The sequence below is a fragment of the Bos javanicus genome, chromosome 12 (genome assembly GCF_032452875.1).
Source record: "Bos javanicus breed banteng chromosome 12, ARS-OSU_banteng_1.0, whole genome shotgun sequence".
Taxonomy (NCBI): domain Eukaryota; kingdom Metazoa; phylum Chordata; class Mammalia; order Artiodactyla; family Bovidae; genus Bos; species Bos javanicus.
Window position 1 is genome coordinate 51,849,792 of NC_083879.1, and position 27,636 is coordinate 51,877,427.

The following is a 27,636-nucleotide window of genomic DNA, read 5'->3' on the forward strand; positions in this document are numbered from 1 at the left end:
AATGTGGGAGCAAATGAGAAGCCAAACAATACTTAAGTATCCAAAGCTAAAGTGCTGACTGGCCCAGAGCAAGTTGATACACTGACACTCACACTTTTCAGGAGTTGGGGATAAACATGTACACACTGCTGTATTTAAAATGGGTAACAGATAAGGACCTACTGAATGGCACAGGGCCTTCTGCTCAATGTTATATGGTAGCCTGGATCCCCTGGGAGGGGATTTTGGTGGAGAATTGAACACAAAAATCACTGCAGATGGTGACTGCAGCCATGAAATTAAAAGACGTTTACTCCTTGGGAGGAAAGTTATGACCAACCTAGATAGCATATTCAAAAGCAGAGGCATTACTTTGCCAACAAAGGTTTATCTAGTCAAGGCTACGGTTTTTCCTGTGGTCATGTATGGATGTGAGAGTTGGACTGTGAAGAAGGCTGAGTGCTGACGAATTGATGCTTTTGAACTGTGGTGTTGGAAAAGACTCTTGAGAGTCCCTTGGACTGCAAGGAGATCCAACCAGTCCATTCTGAAGGAGATCAGCCCTGGGATTTCTTTGGAAGGAATGATGCTAAAGCTGAAACTCCAGTACTTTGGCCACCTCATGCGAAGAGTTGACTCATTGGAAAAGACTCTGATGCTGGGAGGCATTGGGGGCAGGAGGAGAAGGGGATGACAGAGGATGAGATGGCTGGATGGCATCACTGACTGGATGGACGTGAGTCTGAGTGAACTCCGGGAGTTGGTGATGGACAGGGAGGCCTGGCGTGCTGCGATTCATGGGGTTGCAAAGAGTCGGACACGACTGAGTGACTGATCTGATCTGATATGTGTGGCTGGGCCTTCTCAGGTGGTGCTAGCGGTAAAGAACCTGCCTGCTAATGCAGGACAGGTAAGAGAACTGGGTTTGATCCCTGGGTCGGGAAGATCCCCTGAAGGAGAGCGTGGCAACCCACTCCAATAATCTTGCCTGGAGAATCCCATGAACAGAGGAGCCTGGCAGGCTACAGTCTGTAGGTTCACAGAGAGTCAGACACAAATGAAGAGACTTGGCACGCACACACGCATATGTATGACTGAGTCTCTTTGCTGTCCACTTGAAACTACACAACATTGTTAAGCAGCTATCCTACAAAACAAAACTAAAAAAAGAAAACTCAGTCTCTTGATTGGGTTTCAAGCAAAAGGAATTCACTAAAGAACATCTGGGCATCTTTGTCTCTTTTAAACCAAGACTCAGAATTTAAACACAGTCCATAAAGCCTACATATCTGCTCTCATTATTCATGTTGTTCAAGCCTCAGGGAAATTTCACATCTCTCATCCTGTCTTTGAAAGGATGACAACTGTATCCAAATGCCATGAAGGTTTGAGGGCTATGACCCTGCCAACTTCAGAGACTGACAATGCTTCAGAGTACAGGGAGGGTGTTAGCAGCTAAAAGTGCTTAAGAAAAGAAAACCATAATAAAGAATGTGTCACACTCACCCCCCAATATTATGAATATAATAACTTCATGCATAATGAGGTATCATTTCCCATTACTACTGAGCATTCAGTCTTCCTTCTTTTTATGTTTCAAATTGGGGGTCCAGAGGCACTCACAAATCAGCACACTGGTTATAGAAGTTGCATGTGCAAAATGAGTAACATTCTTCAATATTAAATAGTTCACATGACTCTTAAGTTATACATATATAAGTTCACATTTTAAAACAATGCATAAAGATCTAAACAAAACATGCATGAAGCAAAATATCTTTACAGTGGCAACTAGATGGACTTTGAACACCAGAAGTAGTAATAGTTTTATTTTTATAGATATATTTAAATTATTTATATCCAGAAAATTAAATATCCAGCTTTATTTTCAAAATTGATTAAAATTTATGATATTTACTAATTCCCACTTGAATTTTACATCTTAATTTTCAATAGAGTTTTTTTAATATTTCAGGAAAAAAATAAAAGAATCTTTTGGAAAATACAAAAATATTTTATTTTTCCATCTTTACATCTATTTTAATTTATGTTTTTAAAAAGTGTCTTCAAATTTAGTACACTATACTTTAGATCATCAAGGTTGAAAACAAGACAAAATTATGATAGAAAATGAGAAATGAGTTCAAAAAATGTAAAAAGGCTGAAATTTTTAAAATGGAAATTTCATTGAAATAAAGGGACATTTGTCATTAGGAGAATAAGATGTATTTTATATAACACATTCAGTTCAGTTCAGTTGCTCAGTCGTGTCCGACTCTTTGTGACCCCATGATTGAAGCACGCCAGGCCTCCCTGTCCATCATCAACTCCCGGAGTTCACCCAAACTCATGTCCATTGAGTCAGTGATGCCATCCAGCCATCTCATCCTCTGTTTTCCCCTTCTCCTCCTGTCCCCAATCCCTCCTAGCATCAGAGTCTTTTCCAATGAGTCAACTCTTCGCATGAGGTGGCCAAAGTATTGGGGTTTCAGCCTCAGCATCAGTCCTTCCAAAGAACACCCAGGACTGATCTCCTTTAGAATGGACTGGTTGGATCTCCTTGCAGTGGTTTGCTTGATTTATACTCAAGTATTTAGACTTTTACATGTGCATCTCCATTTTTTTACTCTTACTCTGGGCCTCAAAAATGTTGAGGGCAGGACTGCCTACACACCTTAGAAAAGAGAGAAATATGTTAAAAAAAACAACTTTCTTTAAATGTGCAAACCTGTCACAGTAAGACCCTAAGCCACTCTGCTGTATGAATTGCCATTTTGCCACTGGAGAGCTCGTAACATAACTGAAACTCATGTTAGCTCTTAAAGTCTGTTATGAGGCAGTCATTACTTCCAACCCACATGCTCAAGAAGGAGAGACCTGGACTCTAGAAGGAAGGCCATTTTCCCATTGACCAAAGGGTGAAATGAACAGCTTAGGTCAGGAGGCAGAATTCCAGACCACAGCAACTCAGGATAAACACTCCAGGCCACTAGAGGTCAAGAGCAAGCTGCACATGCCAAGCAGAGAGGCAGCAGCCAACCCACAGGACTAGAAAGGCCAAGCCAGGCAGCCTCTGCCCTCTCCTGTACTTCTGGAGGTTTCCCTGAATAACACAGTAGCCACAACGAATCAGGGCCTGCCTCTCAGAAGAAGTGGTCACTGATGGATGCAGTGAGAGGACTACTGCTGTGGGAGTCATCTCAGCCTGGGGACTTAAACAAGCTGGTGGAATCTAAGAACTATTCAACTTCTATTGATACAAGGGAAAATACTTGTATGAATATTATTAAGTAACAATATCCCAAGTTCAGTGCTTAAGTAATGTAAAACTTAGAAAAAGGACATTACTAAGTAAGACTAATCTGTTTAAAAAATTTCCCTAAATACAATAAAATACTATTTTGAGATATATATTTAAAAATCTAGAATTTTCAACTTTTTTTGTCTCAACCTTAGACTACATAATATAATACATGAGGTACTTTAAAAAACCAAAAATTCTCAAGAGATAACTTGGCAAACTTTAGATTGGTTAGTTTTTTGACAGCATAATTGATATGTTACACTCTTCTAGGCCATAAATGTCATAGGCACCACTTAACCAAAAGAAATAAACATACTTGAAAGAGAGACTCTCTGTTCTAAATAAAACATAGCAAATAAAATGCATCAGGAAAGGATTTTTCTCAAAGAGCTCTAAACACTATTATAATCAGCTTTTTCTGGGAAGATGATTCCATTCTTTTGCAATAAGCAACATTTCCTTGGAAAACAAACGGAAGTTACTCTCTTTGCTTGGGATATTTGCATCCAAGGGACAATTTTACTGGGGAATTTATCAGTCCAGTCACTGGTGAAAATGTGAGAACACTCCAGAAGAACCTGTTCTGTAAGCCTCCCATCAGGAGGAACCTCTAATGCCCTCAGCCATGTTCAAGCCTTTCTGGTGACTGAAATGCTGTGCAGGAGTCAGTCTTCCCAGATAGGGCTACTCTAGGCAGATGAGAGGAACTGAGGCATAATGTAATGGAACTGTCCATATAGTTAATATTTCTGTCTGCTACTAAGGGAGACTTTCTTCAGACCATTTAAATACGCATGATATTCACCACATATGTTAACTGCCTAGAAATATTTTTTTGGAAAATTCTTCCAACTGACCTCTTTTAAACAAATTATGCTGCTTTGTCTGTAGTTGGAAAAGCAGCCCACACCCAAATATCAGCTTCCCACTTGGAATACATAGGCTGAGGAATTTTCCCATTCATCTCCTCATTTTATTGGCTCTCTTATGTTAGCTGTGTTTCACTCTAAGCTATTAGGGCAAGAACTTAATGATCCAGCAATCCCAGTCCTCAATGTAAATCTGGAAAAGATGAAAATTGCAATTCAAAAAGGTGTATGTCCCTCATTGTTCATAGCAGCACTATGTACAGTAGCCAAGACATGAAAACAATCCAAGCGACCATCAACAGACAATTGGCTTAAGAAGTGGTATATACACAGTGGAATAGTATTCAGCCATAAAAAGAATGAAATATTGCTACTTGCAGCAATATATATAGACCTAGAAAAAATTATACTAAGTGAAGTAAGTCTAATAGAAAAAGACAAATACTATATGATATCACTTATATGTGGAATCAAAAAAATAATACAAATGAATCTATATATGAAACAGACTCACAGACAGAGAAAATAAGCTATGGTTACCAAAGGGGAAAGGGATCAAGGAACAGTTAAATCAGGACTATGAAATTAGCAGATACAAACTAGTACACATTAAGTAGATAAGCAAGAAGGATTTACTATCTAACACAGGGAAATACAGTCAATGTCTTACATTAACCTATAATAGAAAATAACATGAAAAATATAAATATACAACTGAATCAAATTACTATAAACCTAAAGCTAACACAATATTGTAAATCAAATATACTTCAATTAAAAATTTAGATAAAATAAAGTCACAAAAAGCCAGTATTTAATGAGCATTCACTACATGTCTGACACTGGGTTGTAAGCTATCCATGAATTATCTCACTTAGTCTTTTTCATAACACTGTGAGTTTAGAACTATTGTTATTATGCTCATTTTTCAGATGAAGGTGCTGAGGTTTCAGTTCAGTTCAGTTGCTCAGTCTTGTCCGACTCTTTGCAATCCCATGAACTGCAGCATGCCAAGCCCCCCTGTCCATCACCAACTCCCGGAGTTCACCCAAACTCATGTCCATCGAGTCAGTAATGTCATCCAGCCATCTCATCCTCTTACGTCCCCTTCTCCTCCTACCCCCAATCCCCCTCAGGATTAGAGTCTTTTCCAATGAGTCAACTCTTCGCATGAGGTGGCCAAAGTATTGGAGTTTCAGCCTCAGCATCAGTCCTTCCAAAGAACAGCCAGGACTGATATCCTTTAGAATGGACTGGTTGGATCTCCTTGCAGTCCAAGGGACTCTCAAGAGTCTTCTCCAACACCACAGTTAAAAAGCCAATTCTTCGGCACTCAGATTTCTTTATAGTCCAACTCTCACATCCATACATGACCACTGGAAAAACCATAGCTTTGACGAGATGGACCTTTGCTGGCAAAGTAATGTCTCTGCTTTTGAATATGCTATCTAGGTTGGTCATAACTTTCCTTCCAAGGAGTGAGCGTCTTTCAATTTCATGGCTGCAATCACCATCTGCAGTGACTTTTGGAGCCCAAAAAAATAAAGTCTGACACTGTTTCCACTGTTTCCCCATCTATTTCCCATGAAGTGATGGGACCAGATGCCATGATCTTCGTTTTCTGAATGTTGAGCTTTACGCCAACTTTTTCACTCTCCTCTTTCACTTTCATCAAGAGGCTTTTTAGTTCCTCTTTACTTTCTGCCATAAGGGTGGTGTCATCTACATATCTGAGGTGATTGATATTTCTCCTGGCAATCTTGATTCCAACTTGTGCTTCTTCCAGCCCAGCGTTTCTTGCGATATATTCTGCATATAAGTTAAATCAGCAGGGTGACAATATGCAGCCTTGATGAATTTGTTTTCCTATTTGGAACCAGTCTGTTGTTCCATGTCCAGTTCTAACTGTTGCTTCCTGACCTGCATATAGGTTTCTCAAGAGGCAGGTCAGGTGGTCTGATATTCCCATCTCTTTCAGAATTTTCCACAGTTTATTGTGATCCACACAGTCAAAGGCTTTGGCATAGTCAATAAAGCAGAAATAGATGTTTTTCTGGAACTCTCTTGCTTTTTTGATGATCCAGCAGATGTTCACAATTTGATCTCTGGTTCCTCTGCCTTTTCTAAAACCAGCTTGAACATCTGGAAGTTCACGGTTCACATATTGCTGAAGCCTGGCTTGGAGAATTTTGAGCATTACTTTACTAGCGTGTGAGATGAGTGCAGTTGTGTGGTAGTTTGAGCATTCTTTGGCATTGCCTTTTTTGGGATTGGAATGAAAACTGACCTTTTCCAGTCCTGTGGCCACTGTCGAGTTTTCCAAATTTGCTGGCATATTGAGTGCAGCACTTTCACAGCATCATCTTTCAGGATTTGAAATAGCTCAACTGCAATTCCATCACCTCCACTAGCTTTGTTTGTAGTGAAGCTTTCTAAGGCCCACTTGACCTCACATTCCAGGATATCTGGCTCTAGGTGAGTGATCATAGCATCATGATTATCTTGGTCATGAAGATCTTTTTGTACAGTTCTTCTGTGTAGTCTTGCCACCTCTTCTTAATATCTTCTGCTTTTGTTAGGTCCATGCCATTTCTGTCCTTTATCGAGCCCATCTTTGCATGAAATGTTCCCTTGGTATCTCTAATTTTCTTGAAGAGATCTCTAGTCTTTCCCATTCTGTTGTTTTCCTCTATTTCTTTGCATTGATCGGAGGAAGGCTGTCTTATCTCTCCCTGCTATTCTTTGGAACTCTGCATTCAGATGCTTATATCTTTCCTTTTCTCCTTTGCTTTTCACTTCTTTTCTTTTTCACAGCTATTTGTAAGGCATCCCCAGACAGCCATTTTGCTTTTTTGCATTTCTTCTCCATGGGGATGGTCTTGATCCTTGTCTCCTGTACAATGTCACGAACCTCTGTCCATAGTTCATCAGTCAGTCAATCTATCAGATCTAGGCCCTTAAATCTATTTCTCAATTCTACTGTATAATCATAAGGAATTTGATTTAGGTCATACCTGAATGGTCTAGTGGTTTTCCCTACTTTCTTCAATTTAAGTCTGAATTTGGCAATAAGGAGTTCATGATCTGAGCCACAGTCAGCTCCCACTCTTGTTTTTGCTGACTGTATAGAGAGAGATTAAATAAACTGCTCCAGAAATCTGATACCAGAATCCAAACTCTGAAGTATTTAATTGCCCTAATTCTAAAAGGCATATTTTTTTCACATTTAAACATCTCTGAAGTCTCTGGGGTTACCTGACAACATTAAAAAAAATACAATTAAAAAAATTTTAAAGATACAGTTAAAACTGGCAGTGGTTTTCTTCCTTAATGGTACATAAAATACCACTGTTTATAACCTATGACGTCTTCATTTCTCTGGCCAGTCTTGGTCACTTGTAATTTCTGTCTTAGTCATATTCTTGCCCCCATAGGACCTGACCCCATCCAGTACAGGGTAGATATTCAATAATTCCTTTCTTATCTTCCTCCTCATTACTGTTTTTCTCTCCATTTTACTGAGATATAATTGGTATATAAATTGTATTAGTTTAAAGCATACACTATAATGATTTGATGTATGTTTATAATGCAAAGTGATTACCACAATAAGTTTAGTCAACATCCATCACCTCACAATCAGTTCAGTCAGTTCAGTCGCTCAGTCGTGTCCAACTCTTTGCGACCCCATGAATCGCAGCACGCCAGGCCTCCTTGTCCATCACAAACTCCCAGAGTTCACTCAAACTCATGTCCATCGAGTCAGTGATGCCATCCAGCCATCTCATCCTCTGTCGTCCCCTTCTCCTCCTGCCCCCAATCCCTCCCAGCATCAGAGTCTTTTCCAATGAGTCAACACTTCGCATGAGATGGCCAAAGTACTGGAGTTTCAGCTTTAACATCATTCCTTCCAAAGAAATCCCAGGGCTGATCTCCTTCAGAATGGACTGGTTAGATCTCCTTGCACTCCAAGGGACTCTCAAGAGTCTTCTCCAACACCACAGTTCAAAAGCATCAATTCTTCGGCGCTCAGCCTTCTTCACAGTCCAACTCTCACATCCATACATGACCACAGGAAAAACCATAGCCTTGACTAGATGGACCTTTGTTGGCAAAGTAATGTCTCTGCTTTTGAATATGCTATCTAGGTTGGTCATAACTTTCCTTCCAAGGAGTAAGCATCTTTTAATTTCATGGCTGCAGTCACCATCTGCAGTGATTTTGGAGCCCAAAAATATAAAGTCTGACACTGTTTCTACTGTTTCCCCATCTATAGGATTCTTTAATGTACCCACCCTTTCAGGGTGATTCCAGGTCTCTCTTTCCATTGACCAAGTTGTCCTGTGATTTCAGGGTAAAAGTTGGGACATCCCTAGTAGCTCAGTATACTAGCTTGCTAACTGGCACATGAAGAACTAGTGTGTAGTCATATTTATAATTCTGACCCCAGAAAATTTCACATACCTCATATAGCTCAGAAAAAAATGACAAAATAACTGGGTGACGTGTTGTCTGTAGATCAAATGAGCTTATCACATTGCATCTTCTCTTCTCATGAAGCAACAGAGACCACGTGCTGTATAATCCTTTCCATCACCAGTTACTCAGCATCCACACATTATCTTCCGCATGGGCAAAGATCCCACACCCATCAATGTTTGCAGCTCCCTAACACAATCCTTTCAAATAGACTTGAGCAGCATCTTTTCTGGCCCCACGAAAACTTCACAGGTGCCCCACCACTCCTGCCTTTGAATGACCCTTATGATAGCTTTCATATAATTCATGTTAATATAATTCATTTGTTCTTATAAAGAAAGCTAGACTAAAAATCCAAGGCTTTCTTTGTGGCTCAGCTGGTAAAGAATCCTCGGGCAATGCAGGGGTCCTGAGTTTGATCCCTGGGTTGGGAAGATCCCCTGGAGAAGGGAAAGGCTATCCACTTTAGTATTCTGGCCTGGAAAATTCCATGGACTCTATAGTCCATGGGGTCACAAAGAGTCGGACAGGACTGAGCAACTTTCACTTTCGGACTAAAACTCCAAGCCTAAATATAATGAGAATAACCTGCAGTACCCCTCATTTGCATATCATAAAAATATCTGAAGGACAAACAAAATCATACTAACTAATTTTTAAAATAGAAGTGTTTATCTAGAGTAAGGTAGTAATTGCATGCAGCTGGGTTGAAGCCAAGACCAAAATTTCCGGTGGTGCCAAAGGTAAATCTGCCATGTATATACGGGCAGCTCCTTTTCCAGCTCTGGGTTTATGAGGCTTTAAAAGCAGGTGACACACACGTACCCCAGCACCTCCAAACTATCTGCCTAAATTTACATTTATGGAGGTTGCTGTCAGGTGAAACTTCTGCCCAAACCTAAAGACAAGCAAGCATGTCAACTAAATGGAAACCTGTAAAAAGGTAAAAAGGAAACAGCCCCTGAGGGGAAAATGAACAGGATTCAACCTCATTTTCAGAAACTTCACACACCTACTCAGACTCGCAGGCCTGTGGAGCATGCTCTAGTGCATATGGTGGGTAGAATGTCAGGGAGTGAAGCCAGCGTTCATTTGACCTCTGTGCCTGTCACCCTCCTGACATTATTTGAGGCTCTCTCCTTCCCCCAAGTTCTTGAGATACATCAGATCAGATCAGTCGCTCAGTCATGTCCGACTCTTTGCGACCCCATGAATCATAGCACACCAGGCCTCCCTGTCCATCACAAACTCCCAGAGTTCACCCAGACTCACGTCCATCGAGTCAGCGATGCCATCCAGCCATCTCATCCTCTTCTCCAGCCAGTCGTCCCCTTCTCCTCCTGCCCCCAATCCCTCCCAGCATCAGGGTCTTTTCCAATGAGTCAACTCTTCGCATGAGGTGGCCAAAGTACTGGAGTTTCAGCTTTAGCATCATTCCTTCCAAAGAAATCCCAGGGCTGATCTCCTTCAGAATGGACTGGTTGGATCTCCTTGCAGTCCAAGGGACTCTCAAGAGTCTTCTCCAACACCACAGTTCAAAAGCATCAATTCTTCGGCGCTCAGCCTTCTTCACAGTCCAACTCCAAACCATAGCCTTGACTAGACGAATCTTTGTTGGCAAAGTAATGTCTCTGCTTTTGAATATGCTATCTAGGTTGGTCATAACTTTCCTTCCAAGGAGTAAGCATCTTTTAATTTCATGGCTGCAGTCACCATCTGCAGTGATTTTGGAGCACAGAAAAATAAAGTCTGACACTGTTTCCCCATCTATTTCCCATGAAGTGGTGGGACCGGATGCCATGATCTTCATTTTCTGAATGTTGAGCTTTAAGCCAACTTTTTCACTCTCCACTTTCACTTTGATCAAGAGGCTTTTGAGTTCCTCTTCACTTTCTGCCATAAGGGTGGTGTCATCTGCATATCTGAGGTTATTGATATTTCTCCCGGCAATCTTGATTCCAGTTTGTGTTTCTTCCAGTCCAGCGTTTCTCATGATGTACTCTGCATATAAGTTAAATAAACAGGGTGACAATATACAGCCTTGATGTACTCCTTTTCCTATTTGGAACCAGTCTATTGTTCCGTGTCCATACATAGTCCTCACCTTTCTCATTGGCCCTTCTTTGCATTAATTTAATTGGTTAACTTAATACATCTCATCTTTTCCATCTTCAACAACACCCCCATCCCTTCCTGTCCCCACAAAGTACACTATACCTTCAGAGCTTGAAATGTTCCATTTCCCCTTCCATGTCTTCCCTACCAAACAGGCTCTCTTCCTTTGTCAAGAGAGCCACTAATCCTTTAAATCCAGGAAACAGAGATGCTGAGACATTGCCATATTCTCAGAGTAGGCTAAGTAACTCCAATCTTAATAAACAACCCATTAGTCACTCAAAAGACTTCGAAGCCAAAGACACATGAGCCCTACTACATCTGCCAGCACTGAAGTCTGAATCACACAGAAGCGTGAGTGAATTAGGGACTTGAAGTCAGCTTGGAAGAGCAGCCACACTTGGAATCTCCATGGTTTCCCATAGCTCCAGTTAAAGATTCCTCCAGCAGACCAAAGAATACATGTTGAAGCCTCAGTCTGGGATCCAATGGGCTTCTGAATTGGTCAGGGCTCTCTAAAGAAACAGAACAAATAGGATATACGAAGTGAAAGTCAAAGTGTCAGTTGCTCAGTCGTCTCTGACTCTGTGACCCCATGGACTGTAGCCCACCAGTTCTCCTCTGTCCATGGAACTCTCCAGGCAAGAATACTGGACTGGGTTGCCCTTACCTTCTCCAGGGGATCGAACCCGGGTCTCCTGCCTTGCAGGCAGATTATTTCCCATCTGAGCCATTAGGGAAGCCACTAATACGATGTGTGTGTGTGTGTCTGTGTGTGTGTGTGTGTGTGTGTGTACACATAGACTTATTTTAAGTGATTGACTCAAATAATGGTAAGGGCAAGTCCAAATTGTGCAGAGCAGACTACCAGGCTGGAAAGTCCAGCAGAGTCAATGTTGCACCCTTGAGTCCAAAGGCAGACTGGAAAGCTGAATTCCTTCCTCTTCCAGGGACTTCAGTCTTTTCCATGAAGGCCTTCAACTGATTGGATAAGACTTCCCTACATTATGGAGGGTAATCTGCTTTACTCAAAGTCCGCTGATTTAAGTGTTAATCACATTTGAAAAATACCTTCACAGCAACACAGCAACGTCTAGACTTGCATTTGGCCAGACAACCATGGCCTACCACCATGGGTTCCAAGAAACCTAATCTCCCCCCAGGATCCTCTAAGCATGATCCCCTCTTTTCCAGGCACTTAGCCTGGGAGCTGATCCATTCTCCATCGTATAAAGTCACCCCTTTGACATAGTCATATCCCAAACATGAAAGATCCCAGAGGCCCAGAGATTTCTCAGCCATCCCAGATTTCAGGGGCAGGTCTCTCCCCTCCAGAGCTCAACATTGTGTCCAAACATGTAAAGTGGGGTTCTTCTCTCCACATCCACAAAGATCAAAATGGAGCCTCCTCACTCTACCAAGAGAATTGAACTGGATGGTTGATAGAGTCCCTGAATCCACCTGTCACATATTTCTAGACTGTGTCTCTTAAGCATCCAAACCGAACACTCTTAAGTATTTATCCTTAAATCACTCAGAGATCTCTAGATTGGTATCATTTTACTTAAAAAAATGGGCATTTTTCATATATCAAATTTTATATATGTTAGGAAATGTGTTCATTTAATCTGTAAACTTACTCATAATTTCAGAAGTAGACTCATTCCTTACTGTTTTTGGCAATAGAAATTATAGCTCTGAGAAAACACAAATAAAAGAAGATACACCCCAGATTCAGAGACCATGTGAACTGAGTTCTTGAAGCCACAGAGTAAGTTAGGAGGCAGAGATCACTGAAAATAAAGCATGGCACCAGTTGGCATCACTTTTATATGCAGAGGCTTTGTAAAGAATTCTGGAAGCAAAGGGAGAGGAATGTCATTTAGCAGAGGGAAAAAGAAAATATGAGCAATAGCACCTCCACCAGAGAGTAGATTTTCCAAACACTTCTTCATTCTCTAGCCAGACAACTGCAAGCAACTGTAGCATCCTAAAATGAGTTACCTAAGAGCCTAGTAGCACTGTGGAAATGAAATTAGTTCCTCTATTCTTAGTACAATCAATCATTCAAATGGAGATGGGTGGCTGCAGCCAACCCCATAGAGCCTTGGGTTCAAGGAGGAAGTGGCCACCGTTTCTGCTTCATGCTGGTCTGTTCCTTCGCCTCAGAAGGAAGTTGGATGCTGTGAACAGCTGATCTTATCTGCCCTGTTAGCATCATTAGTATTTGACATTTACCCGGAATAGATAGTACGTAAGGGTCTGGCAGAGACTAAAACTACACGGTGGGCCCTCAGCCTGATTTCAACCCCAAAATGTCAAAAAGGTCAACCACCAAAAATTCATAACAAGAGGGAGGGGACTTGCCTCGTCAGACCGAGAATTGGCCAGATTACAAAACAGGAAAAAGAAGCAGCCGGGAAAGAACTTGAAAGAGGAAAGCAGATTTTTGGAAATGTGTCATTTCTTTCCTTCACTCATTGACCTCTTTTGTAGGACTTTTGCAATGAAGGGATAACTATTTACAGAAATAGTTTACAGCCATTTAGAGGAAAGGTAAGAAAATTATTACAGATTTCCTTTTGAATAGAGGAGGTTTTGATTTGGGTGAATATAAAAAAGTTCTTCTTCTTACAAGTTGTAGTTAGTCACAGGAAAACTGAACATTTACAATAGCCATGGTGCCACAAGTCAAATTTGACATACAAAGAAAATGTCCTTATAACAAATAGGAAGTGCTCATTTCTGTTTTACAGTAGGTCTTTTGGGCGTGAGTCAAATTTTTGGCATACTAGTCATGTGACTTTAAACTCAACTTTTGTGTCTCTGTTTCAACATTTGTAAAGTAGAGATAACAATGAAAGTAGTCTGAAAGTGTTATTGTGAAGATCCAGTGAAATAACACATATGAAACCCTGGAATGTAGTAGGTACTCAATAGATATTAACTACAATGTGAGAGCTCTTCACAAACCTCTAGTGTGTCACAAATGCTGGTCGCCTTATATAACTTGAATGGTTACAGAATCAGCTTTTGTTGTTGTTGTTCAGTCACCAAGTCATGTCTGACTCTTTGTGACCCCATGGACTGCAGCATGCCAGGCTTCCCTGTCCCTCACCATCTCCCAGAATTTGCCCAAGTTCATGTCCACTGAATCAGTGATGCCATCCAACTTCTGCCTTCAGTCATTCCCATCATCTGCTTTTAATTGCTTCCAAATAACATGTTTGCCTTCTGTAAACAGACCCATGTGGTAAGAAGTGTCCTGTCATGGTGTTTCCTGTCTGACTAGAGGCCAAAGTAACAGAGAGGTGGCCTCCTGAACTGGGGAGGAAGGTGAGGGAAGAGGTACTGATTTCAAACTCTACTTCTGCAATGCTAACTGGGCTGCAAAGTCCTTCTGTTGCTGGTGCAGCAACATTTTTCATCTTCTATGCATGTGCATGCTAATGTTACTTCAGTCATGTCTGACTCTGTGTGACCCTATGGGCTGTAGCCCACCAGGCTCCTCTGTCCATGGGATTCTCCAGGCAAGAATACAGGAGTGGGTTACCATGCCTTCCTCCAGGGGATCTTCCTATCAGCGGAGTTTGTAATTTCCTCAGTTCTGTCTCACCACAGCAAAAATTTGAAGTGACAGATAGACCAGTGTTACAGCTCAATTTCATTTGGCAAGCAAAGGAAAATACATCCTCGAGGTGTGAGGGCAGGCCAACCCAAAAGAAACGAAGAGAAGAGAAGCCTGTGGCTCAATTTTGGCTCCTCCTTTTGTATTTTTTTTTTCTCCTCTTCCTGAGCCTGCCCTATGTAAATTGGGCTAGCCAGCAGGGCTGTTTTCTTCACGTGAGTTCTCACCCCAGTCCTTGGACATTCCTTTCCTACTTTTGTGGGCTTTTTCTTTCTTTGTCTTTTAGCCACCACTATTTTAGACTCCTTTTTCCGATTCTAGTTACCTAATATTCCCCCCTCAAAAGATGGGAGGCCAAATTCTTTGGGAATAGGGGCATCAAGGTCTCTCTTGCTACTTCCTGCTGAACTGGGACAGCAAGGGACATTGGGCCTCTCCCTCTTGCTAGTCTCAAGCTTCAGAGTCCTTATAGTGGTGTCCATCTAAGGGTGAGTGATATCTTCCATGGTCAGGTATAGGTTTATATATCCTTGTTGAACTGGCACTGCATGTTGTAGCTTATGAACCTGGGCAGAGACAAAATGGCTTAGACAATTGACAATACGTGGAGCAATCATAAGCAGCATCAATATGGTGATAACAGGGATTAGTAAGGGCATTAACCAACTCCAAATTCCTGCTTGCCAGGAGAAAAATCCCCCAAGAGAGATTGTAGCCACCCCAAGAACTCTCCAGGTCATTCTTTGAGATCCTGTAGGATCTGAATGTTTTTCTTGAGGACTATGAGACTTTTTTTTAACTTGGCTGGAGGTATTTAGCCAGAAACAACATGTCTCATTTGACATGGCTCAAGTCCCTCCTTGTTTAGGGATCAGGAGATCTGTCTCCTGTCTATTTTGTGTTGTCCCTGCCAAGCTGTGTTGGCTCTTTAGAGCTATCCTCAGAAATCTTATCTCCAGAAACTTAATTTTGGGGGTGTTCATTAGAATGGCACTCATTTGTAGTCCTGAATAGGTATCTGAGATCTCCCAGGTGCTCACAGGTGTATTGAGTGTCCTCTTCTGTTTTCTTCCATGGCTTGACTCATGAGTAGTGAATCCAGGAGTCATGTCCTGGTACCTTAACTGCTGTGGGGGGTAGAAAGTATCAGGGTAGGGGCCCTTCCACATAGGCTGGAGTTGAGCCTTTGGGGACCCATCTCTCCAGACTTTAATCAGGGCTTGAGTCCCTGGGTAGCTCTTTAGAATCTTTTGGGTCCTGGTTGACGCCCAACAAGTATATATCTTGTTGGAATTGCCCAATGGCCATGGTATAAGACCAGAGGATCTGAGCCTCTGAATCTAGGAAAAATCATTAACATAAACAAAAAGTCTCCCATATAGCATCTCATAAGGACTAAGACCAACCTGTTCCTTAGAGACAAGATGGGTGTATTGGTAGGAGGAGAGCTATTGGTAAAGCCTCATTCCATCCCAGGGAGGTCTCCTGGGTTTTCTTTTTTATCACTGATTTTAAGAATTGGTTGGCTCTTTCTACTTTTCCTGAAGACTGAGGCCTCCAGGCACAATGGAGATAATAAGCAATGCCCAATGCTTTCGAGACCCCCTGGGTGACCTTAAAAGTAAATGATGTCCCATTGTCAATTTGAAATGACCTGGGCAGACCAAATCTAAGAATGATTTCATGGAGCAGTTTTTTTTTTTTTTTTTTTTTTTTTACCACCTCCTCAGCCTTCTCAATCTGGGTGGGAAAGCCTTCAATCCATCCTGTGAATGTATCTATCATGACTAGTAGGTATTTATACCCTTGAGAAACTGGCAACTGGGTAAAGTCCATCTGCCAGTTTCCTCCTGCGTAGGTCCCATGCTGATGGAGGGGCTGGGCAAGCTGGGGTCTTCAATCTCCTTGGGGGTTGTTTAATTGGCATGTGGGGAAAGAGGAGACTACTAGCTTTACAGTCATATTGGAGGCCTGTTCCTCTGAAGGACCTTTTTAGTAATCTTTGGAGGGCGTTTTTCCCTAAATGAGTGGTGGCATGTAAGGAGTTAACAAACTTCCATTGGAGGTTCCCAGGCAGAAAAAGAAGTCCCTACGTCTGGAACCACCCATAACATCTTCTTGAAAGCCCTCACTCTTAGCTTTAAGAGTCTCACCTTCAATATATGAAGGAGTTTCTGGCAAATTAGTCTGCAAAACTAGGGTGGCAACCCCTGTTAGGTCATTGTTCTGTAATGCTGACCTCTTAGATGCCTGATCTGCTGCTTGGATCCCTCCTGCCACTTCTGTGGTCCCTTTTTGGTGTCCTTTACAATGGGAGACTAAAAACTCAACAGGCAGATGGACTGCCTCAAAGAGCCTAAGGATTTGATTGCTATATTTGATTGGGGACCCTTGGGTGGTCAAGTGGCCTTTTTCTTTCCAAATAGCAGCATGTGCATGTAGCACCAGAAAGGCATACTTGGAGTCAGTGTAAATGGCTACTCTTTTTCCTTTTCCCAGCTCTAAAGCTCTAGTCAGGGCTATGAGCTCAGCTAATTGGGCTGAAGTACCTGGTGGCAGAGGCTTAGCCTCTATGGTCTCAAAATTGGAGACTACTGCATACCCGGCTCTTCTTTTTCCATCCAAGACAAAGCTGCTTCCATCCGTGTACCAGCTTTCCTCAGGATTGGTCAGAGGATCTTCTGACAATCCCTCTCAGTGTTTTGTCCAGTGGTCCAAGGTTTCTAGGCAAGAGTGAAAGGGGAGAGAGCCCTCAGGGGTAGGCAGGAGGTTAGCTGAGTTAAGAACCTCACAAGGGGATATAGTCAGGCCTGGATTTTCCATCAGCAGTATTTGATATCTGAGGATCCTTTGATCAGACATCTATAAATGGCCTTTCCCATTCAGGGGTTGTTTCACTTGGTGGTTGGTAAAAATAGTTAATTTGCCCCCAAGGGAGTTTTAAAGCATCTTCTATCAGAACTGTGATAGCTTCAAGATTTCGAAGGCAGGGGAAGATCTCTTCCCAATAAGGGAGTAGGACACTCAGGGGCCACCAGAAACTGGTGGAAAAATATTTGTCCACTCCAGCAACAAAGAAGAGCTCAGGTGAATCTTTTTGTAATTGTTTTTCCTGTAGCACCCAAAATGGTACAGGTTTGAGAGGAGAAGGCTCTGGAGTAGGAAGTCAGGACAGAGTAGGCAGCCCCTGTGTCAACCAAGAAATTCTCGGGCCTACCTGCCACATCCAGTTGCACCCTTGACTCCATCCCAGTGATGGTTATCTATGACAGGTGGGCTGGCTGGAGCAGGCCACTTCAGTCCTGTTGAACCATTGTGAGGGAAGGCTTGGCTCTTGACCTTGAGGCTCTTGGGACCTGAGGGCAGAGTGCCTCCTAGTGTCCCAACTGATGGCATTTATAGCAAGCCATTTTAGGATACTTGTCACAGTTTGGACACTCTTTGGCCCAATGTCACACCCGTCTACAGATTAGGCATTTGCCTTGCGCCTTGTCCTTCAAAGACTTGGGGTTTGCCATAGGGCTTCCCTGGAGTGTGGCCAGCATCTGGGCATACCTTGTCTCTTTCCTTTTCTCCCTTTCCTGAGCCTTGGCTTCCCTCTCCTGTTCTCTGTTACAAAAGTTACTGGTGGCTGTCTGGACCATCTTGTATAAAGAGGCAGCAGAGTCCTGCTGCTTTAGCTGTTGTAACTTTATCTTGATGTCTAATGCACATTGGGACAGGAATTTGTCCTTTAAAATCACCTGTCCCTTGTAAGAGTCTAAGTCCTTTAGTAATCCTTTGGAGGGTCTCTTTTAGCCTTTCCAGAAAGGCAATGGGGTTTTCAATGGGCTCCTGAGTTATTGCTGAGACGCGGCACAGTCCCACAACTAATAGGCTTTCTTCTATTTTTATGGGTGGACTTCCTTAGGAAGTGAGTCTCTCTGAAGCTTATCCTACCCAGTACTGTTGTAACCTGACAGCTGGGCATCCCCAGGTCAGGCACAGACCCCTGGGCATGCTGAGTCATGACAGCCTCCTGGAGTTTAAATCCCCGGGCAGGTCAAGGCATGTCAGCCTCCTGAGAACTGGGTCCCTGGGCAGGTCGTGGCCTGTCGACCTCCTGGGACCCCTGGCCTGGAGTTGGGCATCACCAAGGTCTCCAGTGTGACCAGTGCTGGGTAGGATTAAGGGATTGTAATCTTAACTTATTGCCAGTTTGTCCGCCATGGATGGAAATAGATACCATGATGTAAAGCAATCCAAGTGGAACCTGGTGAAACAGCCCTAAACCTTACCCTCTTTTTGTTCTGAGAGGATGTAAGTCACTGATTTTCTTCCCTAAGCCTCCATAAGAACAGTTTACAATGTCTCCAGTAGTAAACATTTCATTGTCAGAGACCCACTCTAGGTAATAACAGAAGCAATGACAAAGGAATGGGTTATCTGGTCCTGTTAGGGGCCTTAAGAGTATTTTAATAATAAGTGGGGTGGAATGATGTTGCTTATAAGGAGGCAGGGTCCTGGCTGTAGGAGTTAATAAGTGGCTTAAGAACAAATTGATAAGAAGCAACAAACCAGATGTTCCATAAAAGTGGAGTGGAGATTTGATCCAGGGGTATGTTTGTAACTTTAGGAGAAGAATGGTAAGGGTTTGGGCCCAAACAGCCTGCAGGGATAATTCCCAAAGTGGCAAATGTTATCCCTGGAAGCCCATTTTCCCTTGGAGGGATGCCACCAACAGATGGACTTCTAACAGGCATTGTGTGCCTGTTACCTGCCCTAGTAAGTTCACTTAGAGTTGATGTTTTTGTACATGTTGTTGGAAACATGGAAGATGAAGGCCTAAATATCTAGAGAGATTGGATATTATACAGTTATTTCCCTCTCAAGGGCCAGCTATTTTCTGGTTGTCCCTCCAGAAGATTGTAGAGACAAAATTGTGGGCCCAGACGGGGCTCAGGAAAAGAGCATGGAACAGGAGGGAAGGGGAGAGGGGACAACTTTTGAAAGAATGACATAGCCCAAGGGCATAACATAAACTAAAATCAAATGGGTCCAAAATGACAAGTCAACTTTAACTAAACCTTGGTCCTCAATCTGTAAGCTAAATGATGCACCCAAAGGTACCAGGACAGTTCCAAGGCACTGTCAAAAGGTGGAGGAGTGGGTGGTTCTCCAATTGTTGGATGACCCTCCCACTCATTAGCATATGAAATCACCCAGCTTGCTAAAACTAACCACACCACATTCCATGGCACCTTCACTCCCTTCTGTGATGGCCCACACTCTTGGAGTGTGGTTCTCTCTGAATCTAAACCTCCTACCTATCCCTGTGTCTCTCACTGATTTTTTTTTTTTCCCCAATGAGACATCAAGAACCTGAGCTTCATTAGGACCTGAAACCAGGCACTGTGGGTTTTGACCAGGCTCAAGTCCCAGTCAGATGCAACTGAGTGACTAAGCATAGCACAGAGTCCCTGCCATGTGGGTTTGAGTCCCAATCTTAGATAATCAGTTTCAAACACAACTTTAAGAAATGAAAAGATGATGACCTGCCCAATACTTTGTAAGCCATGGCATAGATGGAGAGAGGAGCTGAAAGATAGGAGGAAACAGTGGTGGGGAAAACATGGTGAGGAATCCCCTTCATAACCTGCTGGAAAATCTGCTAAATACCTGACCTGTGCTCATAGTTTTCATTGGCCTGATCCTCAGATCAAAGAAGATTAAGGACAGAAGAATCCCCACCCACCTGGGTGACAGGTACTAAGTAGCCCCTGCCAGAGTCCCTCAACTGCACCCACTGCTGCTCGCCTGTTCACAGAGAGTTTGAGGAAAAAAGAAACGAAAGATTGTAAAGGAGTTAAGATTTTGTTAGCCATATGTCCTTCCAGCCATAGGGGCGAGGACTTCCTATCCCAACCGGAGGTCTTCTGGAATCTGAGACTGAATCACATGAGCTTTCTGCTGAGTTTGTTTTTGCTGTCCTGATTTCCAGCATGCTGGGCTTCTTGTCATTTCCACTGTGCAGGGTTTTCTTCTCATTCAGCTTCCACCACAGGAGTCTTTGCTGAGTTGGGCTTCTGCTGTGCTTGGCCTCTGCCTTGAGCTGAGGTTATTTCAGCCAGGTTAAACCCCAGAAATGGCACCATATATTTCGGGGGTAATTTCCTCAGTTCTGTCTCACCACAGCAAAAATTTGAAGTGACAGACAGACCAGTGTTACAGCTCAGTTTTATCTGGCAAGCAAAGGAAAATACATTCTCGAGGCATGAGGGTGGGCCGACCCAAAAGAAGCGAAGAGAAAAGAATCCCACGGCTCAATTTTGACTCCTCTTTTTATATGTTTTTTTCTCTTCCCCCTGAGCCCACCCTATGTAAATTGGGCTAGCCAGGAGGGCTGTTTGCTTCACCTGAGGCTCTTAACCTTTGTTCTTCACCTTTGCTCCTTGGATGTTTCTTTGTTCTATTTTTGTGGGCTTTTTCCTTTCTTTGTCTTTAAGCCAGCACTATCTTGGACTCCTTTTTCCTATTCTAGCTACCTAACATTCCCAAACCCACAGCCCTTACATGTCCTGCATTGGCAGGCAGGATCTTCACCACTACCATCACCCAGGAAGCCCTCTTCTATGCATCAGTCGTCAGTCAGTTCAGTCGCTCAGTCATGTCCGATTCTTTGTGACCCCATGAACCGCAGCACACCAGGCCTCCCTGTCCATCACCAACTCCTGGAGTCCACCCAAACCCATGCCCATTGAGTTGGTGATGCTATCCAAACATCTCATATTAACCTCTAAAATTAAGTCCACTGACAGAAAGGGTAACTCCTGGCAGCATTCGATTGGGGAGCTGCCATGGATCTGCAAGAATAATGTATTCCCCAGCCCTCACCCTTTTTCCGTTTCCCCTCCTCTACTCGGAGAAGGTGATGGCACCCCACTCCAGTACTCTTGCCTGGAGAATCCCATGGACGGAGGAGCCTGGTGGGCTGCAGTCCATGGGGTCACGAAGAGTCGGACACGACTGAGCAACTTCCCTTTCACTTTTTACTTTCATGCATTGGAGAAGGAAATGGCAACCCACTCCAGTGTTCTTGCCTGGAGAATCCCAGGGACGGGGAGCCTGGTGAGCTTCCGTCTATAGGGTCACACAGAGTTGGACACGACTGAAGTGACTTAGCAGCCTCCTCTACTCACACCCTCCAGTGGAGCTCTGGAGCTCTGCACAGAGCTGCCATTTCTGTCCATGGGAGGCAACCTACTGTGATGCCACAATGTAAGCCATGGTCAGACCACATGGATTCAAGTGCCATGTACCTTTGAGAAAGTTACCTTGGCTCTTTTGTCCTTCAAGTTTCTTGTCTCTCAAATGCAAATAATGGAAATGCTTACACCAAACATTTGTTGTGAGTATTCAATGTAATAATATATGTAAAAAATAGGTGGTCAATAAACATTCTCTATTAGAATAACCATCTTCATCCCCATCTTCTTCATCATCATCCCCATCATTACCCTATTATTATTATATACTCCTCTCAGAATATTCCTCACTCTTCTCAGAATATCAACCCTCAAGTTTGACAGTCCATCGTCCTCTCTGTGAAAGGATTAAATCATCTATGGCAACCAGTATACTAAGTAAGGAGAATAAGAGGACAAATGCATAGGGGCCACAAATACACTGCCACAGCCTGAATTAGACCAGCATGAGAGAGGCACGCTGCCACAGCCTGAGTTAGAAGAGTTCATCAGCATGAGAGAGGCCAAGCACTGAGTGCAAAGTTGAGTGGGGAATGAAACAGGATATCCTTGAGATCACTAAATGTTTCATGTCCAATACAAGGGAGCATTCTTTAGGAATGACTCATCTGTGCTTCAGGCCCACTGCCTGGTTTCACGGATGAGGAAAACAGGGTCCAGGAGGAAATGGCTTGCCCAGGGAATTCACATCAGAGACCAGAACCCAAGCTTCCTGATGTCCAGCCCAGCTCTCTTCCATGGCTCCCCGGCTGACTGACAAATTGTACCAATTCTTATCCAGGTTGAGGGGGAGGGGAAGGCAGGCTAAGTACTGGGGCCTCATTCATCGTGGACAATTCCAGTTGCATCTACCAGTAAGTTGACTTTCTTCCCATCCTGTCCTTATTTCCTTGTTGGTCAGTTCCTCTTTCTCTCCCAGGTCACAGTCAGGCTTACAAGAAGATTCAACAGTCACAGTTCTTAAGCAATAAAATGAAGGTTCTCAGGGTCAAAACCCTTCTCAGGCCCCTCTCCTCCCTCTCTTACTGACCACACTTCCTCTGGGTTCTCATCCTTTCCATGTAGGCCCTTTGACAACTAGTCCTAGAGTCTCTCCCTCAAAGCCCTTATTTCCCTGTTTCTCTGTCATCTTTTCTCTCACCCTCTGCAGGAAATCCCTGTCTTCCCCCTTCTATCCAGTCACCTGGCTAGCCCTCCCTCCTGTAAATCTCAGTTCTGTGCTCCCTAGCTCTGCATCTTTCTGAATCACTCCCACCCACCACCAGATGAGCTCCAAGAATCTCCCTTTCTGGTTCCTGAATGTGTTTTTCCATCTCTGGCATTCTTGGCCTTACCACACTTTTTACAGTTTTGCTTCCCTAGTACCTACAGTCCTTCGAGGGCAGTGACCATCTGCTCTCACATCCCTGGGACGTAGCATAGTGCCTGATCCAATAGTGGATCTCAGCAAGCATTTGTTTGAATGAATGTAGCACAAGTGAAGCTCTCCCAGCTATGCCATTAGGTCCAACTGCCCCTGTTTGCATGTCAGTGACTTAAAACCCTTTCATGAATTCTTGAACACATTACTGATGAGGGGATTTTTGCAGAAACTAACCTGGGTGACCAGCTTGATTCGTTATGTAAGTGAATATTGAAATGTTTCTGGTCAATAACATTCAGGTAACAAAAGATGTATTATAATAATGTTTATGGTCAATATGCTGTTAATTGTTGAAACAAGCAGCAGTGTTGTGTTCTCTTCTCCTGACTGATTTCCAAACCTCCTCTAATGAGATATCCCCTCATTTCTTTTTCTTTTTTTCCCAAAACTTACCATTTCAAAATCATCCTTCCAACTCAAGTGGTCAAAACAGACTTGCGATTATGGGGGTTGCACAAATTGTGGAATCGTTGAGCAAATAGGAAGTATAATTTTTGCAATGACAAATACACAGAACTAGTGGTAGGGAGGTCTCACTGCATCAAGGCACATGCTATAGCTGAACACAGGTGCCCTGGAGAACCACACCTCCACACTTGGTCACTCACTCACTTCTCGCTGCCCAAGAAACTCTCAAGTTGCCTCTGATGCATTCCTCCTTCTGATTTCTACTTCCTCCTTTCTCCTCAAACCTCCAGCCCGCCTCCTCATTCTCACCCTCAGCAGCTGTGACCTTACTTACCCTTTCACTGGAAAGAGAAGCCACCCAAAGGGAGCTCCTGCAAGCTTGCACCTCTTCATATGTGCCCACCCTGTGGATACACTAGGGACCCTGGACCCTCCTCCTCTCCTGGAAAATGCAAAGTCTCCCACCCATGCACTAGATCCCAACCCTTCTTACCTCTTCTATGACATTCCTCCAGCTGTCTCCCCAGTCTTGTGCAACACCCATTTTTTCTCCTTATACTGAATATAGCCACCAGAAAACAACGTGTTCTCTTGTACTCATCTTAGGGGAAAAAAACCTCTCTCCCCAATTACTTCCACGTTTTCTCCTTCCCTTTATAGCAAGGTTCCCCAGGATCTGTCATGAGAAGTGTTCTCAACTCAATGTTCTCTGTTGTGACTTGAACTGACTCCAGTCATACTTTTGCCCTCCAAACTCCATCAACGTGAGTGCCCTCCACATTACTACAGCTATGGCCCAAACTCTTGTCTTCAACTCGCTGATATGTCGCAGCATTTGAGACAGGTGATAACGGTACTTTTCTGTCACTTCCTTCTATGGCTTTAAGGACCCCTCACTCTCCTGATTTTCTTCCTACCTGTCTGGATACTCCATTCTGATCTTTTTTTTCTGGTTCCTCTTCCTCTCTCAAATCCCTAATTGTTGGAGTATCCCAAGCTTAGCCCCAAATTCTCTATCTGTACTCAGTTCAGTTCAGTTCAGTTCAGTCGCTCAGTCGTGTCTGACTCTCTGCGACCCCATGAATTGCAGCACGCCAGGCCTCCCTGTCCATCACCAACTCCCGGAGTTCACTCAGACTCATGTCCATCGAGTTGGTGATGCCATCCAGCCATCTCATCCTCTGCTGTCCCCTTCTTCTCCTGCCCCCAATCCCTCCCAGCATCAGAGTCTTTTCCAATGAGTCAACTCTTCACATGAGGTGGTCAAAGTATTGGAGTTTTAGCTTTAGCATCATTCCTTCCAAAGAAATCCCAGGGCTGATCTCCCTCAGAATGGACTGGTTGGATCTCCTTGCAGTCCAAGGGACTCTCAAGAGTCTTCTCCAACACCACAGTTCAAAAACATCAATTCTTCGGTGCTCAGCCTTCTTCACAGTCCAACTCTCACATCCATACATGACCACAGGAAAAACCATAGCCTTGACTATATGGACCTTTGTTGGCAAAGTAATGTCTCTGCTTTTGAATATGCTATCTAGGTTGGACATAACTTTCCTTCCAAGGAGTAAGTGTCTTTTAATTTCATGGTTGCAGTCACCATCTGCAATGATTTTGGAGCCCAAAAAATAAAGTCTGACACTGTTTCCACTGTTTCCCCATCTATTTCCCATGACTCCCTTGGTAGTCTTATCTAGATTTATAGTTTGAAATACCATTTTCATGCTGACCACTTCCAAAGATGTCTAATTGGCATCTTCAACTTATCATGTTTAAACTCTTGATTTATACCCCTAACATAGCTCCTTTAATGCTAACTACAACTCAGTTCTTTCAGTTACTCCAGCTGAAACTTTTGGAGTCATCTTTAGCTCCCTTTTCTCTTTACATCAACTTTGTCAGCAAATCCCATTGACACCACTCATTTTCTGCCCCCATCAGCATCTTCTATTATTATTAAAAACTCAAAGCCTCACACAACTACAGAATTCAAAAGGAACCACAGATGCTGTCAAGAAGGCCAAGGAACATAGACAACCTTTATACACAACTCTGCCAGACCCTCAGAGCCTCCTCATTCCCCACCTACACTGACACTTCTGCCCTACCCTCACGTTAGCTAATAATATTGCTTAACTTTTTTTGTTTAGAAATATTTACAGATGTACAGGAAGTTGCAAAGTACAGAGATCCCACATAATTTTTAACCCACTTTTCAATGATGTTACATCTTACATAACCACAGCACATTATCAAAACCAGGGAATTGACATCTGTGTATATGTATTGCTCCATGACATTTAATTAGGTGGTGGCCCCTGTAATCACCACTGCAATCTAGAGACAGAATAATTCCATCATGAAAAAGAAAAAATTTCTCACGCTACCCCTTTAAAATAAAAATTTCTCATAATCCCATCATCCTTAACCCCTACAAAATTGCTAACCTGTTTTCCATCTCTTTGATTTTTTTCATTTCTTTAATGTCATATAAATGGAGCCAATAAAGTATGTGATCCTTTGAGATTGGTTTTCTCACTCATCGTAATACCCTTAAGGTCCTTATTGTATGTATCAATAATTTGTTCCTTTTTCATTGCTAAGTAGTATTTTGTGGTACAGATAGTCTGGAGTTGTTGAACCACTAATTTATTGAAGGCCATTTTGATTGTTTCCAGTTTTTTTTTTACCATTACAAATTAAGTTGTAATGAATAATCCTGTACAGGTTTTTGTGTGAATATACTTATTTCTCTGAGATATTGCCCAGGAGTGCAACTGCTGGGTTGTATGGTAAATGCATGTTTAGGGTTTTATGTCTGTTTGTTATTTTTGCTTTGTTTTAGAAACTGCCAAACTATTTTCCAGAGTGGTGGTACTGTTTTACATTCCAAAGTGTTTCCAGAATCCAACCACTTGTCCTGCTCTCTTCTCTCCCAGGGATCACTTCAATAGCACCATGACCACAGCTGCTCCTTGATGTTCTCTGCCCTACCCCTTCAGTCTGTTTCAATCCAGCAACCAGAGTGATCCTGGAGAAATGAAATTCAGATTGGGTGACTCTGTCTGAGACCATACAATAGCTTCTCATGTCACCCTGAGAAAAGCCAAACCCCTTACTATGACCTTGATAATGTGTCAGTCCTCTGACTCTATTTCCAGTTACTCTCCCCATCACTCACTCATTATCACTCACTCACTCACCATCCTTCCCAGCTAGGAAAACAGCCCCCTTGCCCTGCCCTCCACTTTTGTTGATTTCACATTTGCTGTGCCCTATGCCTGGAGCAGCCTTCCTACACACCTCATTCCCAAAATCCTTGGGTCTTAATTCAAACACCCCTCTCAGGGAGGCTTCCCCACCCACCCTACCTCCCTACCAACCTCCCCTGCTATGTTCTTCTCCTCAATATATTTATCACCCCCTGATATGCCACATGCTAATCTCACCTTCTTACCTCTCATCCTTCAAGCATCCTGAAGGCAAAGATATGTGTCTCTTTTGTTCTTGTGTTTACTGCTGGTCTAGAATAATGTCTAGAATAAAGGCACATGATAGATGAACAATGAACATGTTTTAGGGGAATGGAGGGATAAGTGAGTTGCCGGGAGCAAGTGTGAGGAACTCTGCCGTGGCAAAGGTCATGAGAAAGGAGGCTCGGCATACGCAAAGGTGGGATCGAGCCTCAGGAGTCCCCCTGGAAATTCTCGAGCACCTACCCCCAAAACCAGAGTCTGCCTACTTTACTGCTTTGTGCTCTCACCTACACCTCTGACTTTACAGGGGGCTGTCCCCCACCACCTCTCTTTGAAAAACAGTTAACTTACAGCTCCAGTTAATAAAGTTCCTGGGCGTGACAAGAGTGTTTCAACCTAAAAACTCCTTTGGAAGTCCTCTACCCTGCCTGAATAGGTTCTTCCGGCCACATGTGATTGTTCACAGCCTCCCAACCATGAGAGGCATGAGATGTTCTAAACTGTCTAAATACAGATTCCTTTGAGCAGTTAAAAGATTGATTAGAAATTGTATTGGTGAAGGGTTTTTCACTTTTTGGGCCAATGTTTGCTGCTAAGTTTCCATATCCCTTACCTACTGTGTCCCTGGCAGTGTATTGATGAATATAATTGGTGTATAGGAATGTAAGTAGTAGCTTTAATGTTTGTAACCTTGGACCCTTGAATTAATTCTTT

The 27,636-nt window shown here is 43.0% G+C and overlaps 1 long non-coding RNA gene across 4 annotated transcripts in view; it reads right to left on the bottom strand.

The window, feature by feature from the left end:
- The window catches only part of LOC133258481 (uncharacterized), an 80,474-nt gene that overhangs the window by 14,665 nt on the left and 38,173 nt on the right, over positions 1 to 27,636 (bottom strand). For all 4 annotated transcript variants that reach the window (XR_009740042.1, XR_009740043.1, XR_009740040.1 and 1 more), the window contains exons 6-7: positions 16,924 to 17,097; positions 14,700 to 14,940 (exon numbers count right to left, since the gene is read on the bottom strand). This is a non-coding gene — a long non-coding RNA (uncharacterized LOC133258481). The remainder of the gene's footprint in view (positions 1 to 14,699; positions 14,941 to 16,923; positions 17,098 to 27,636) is intronic.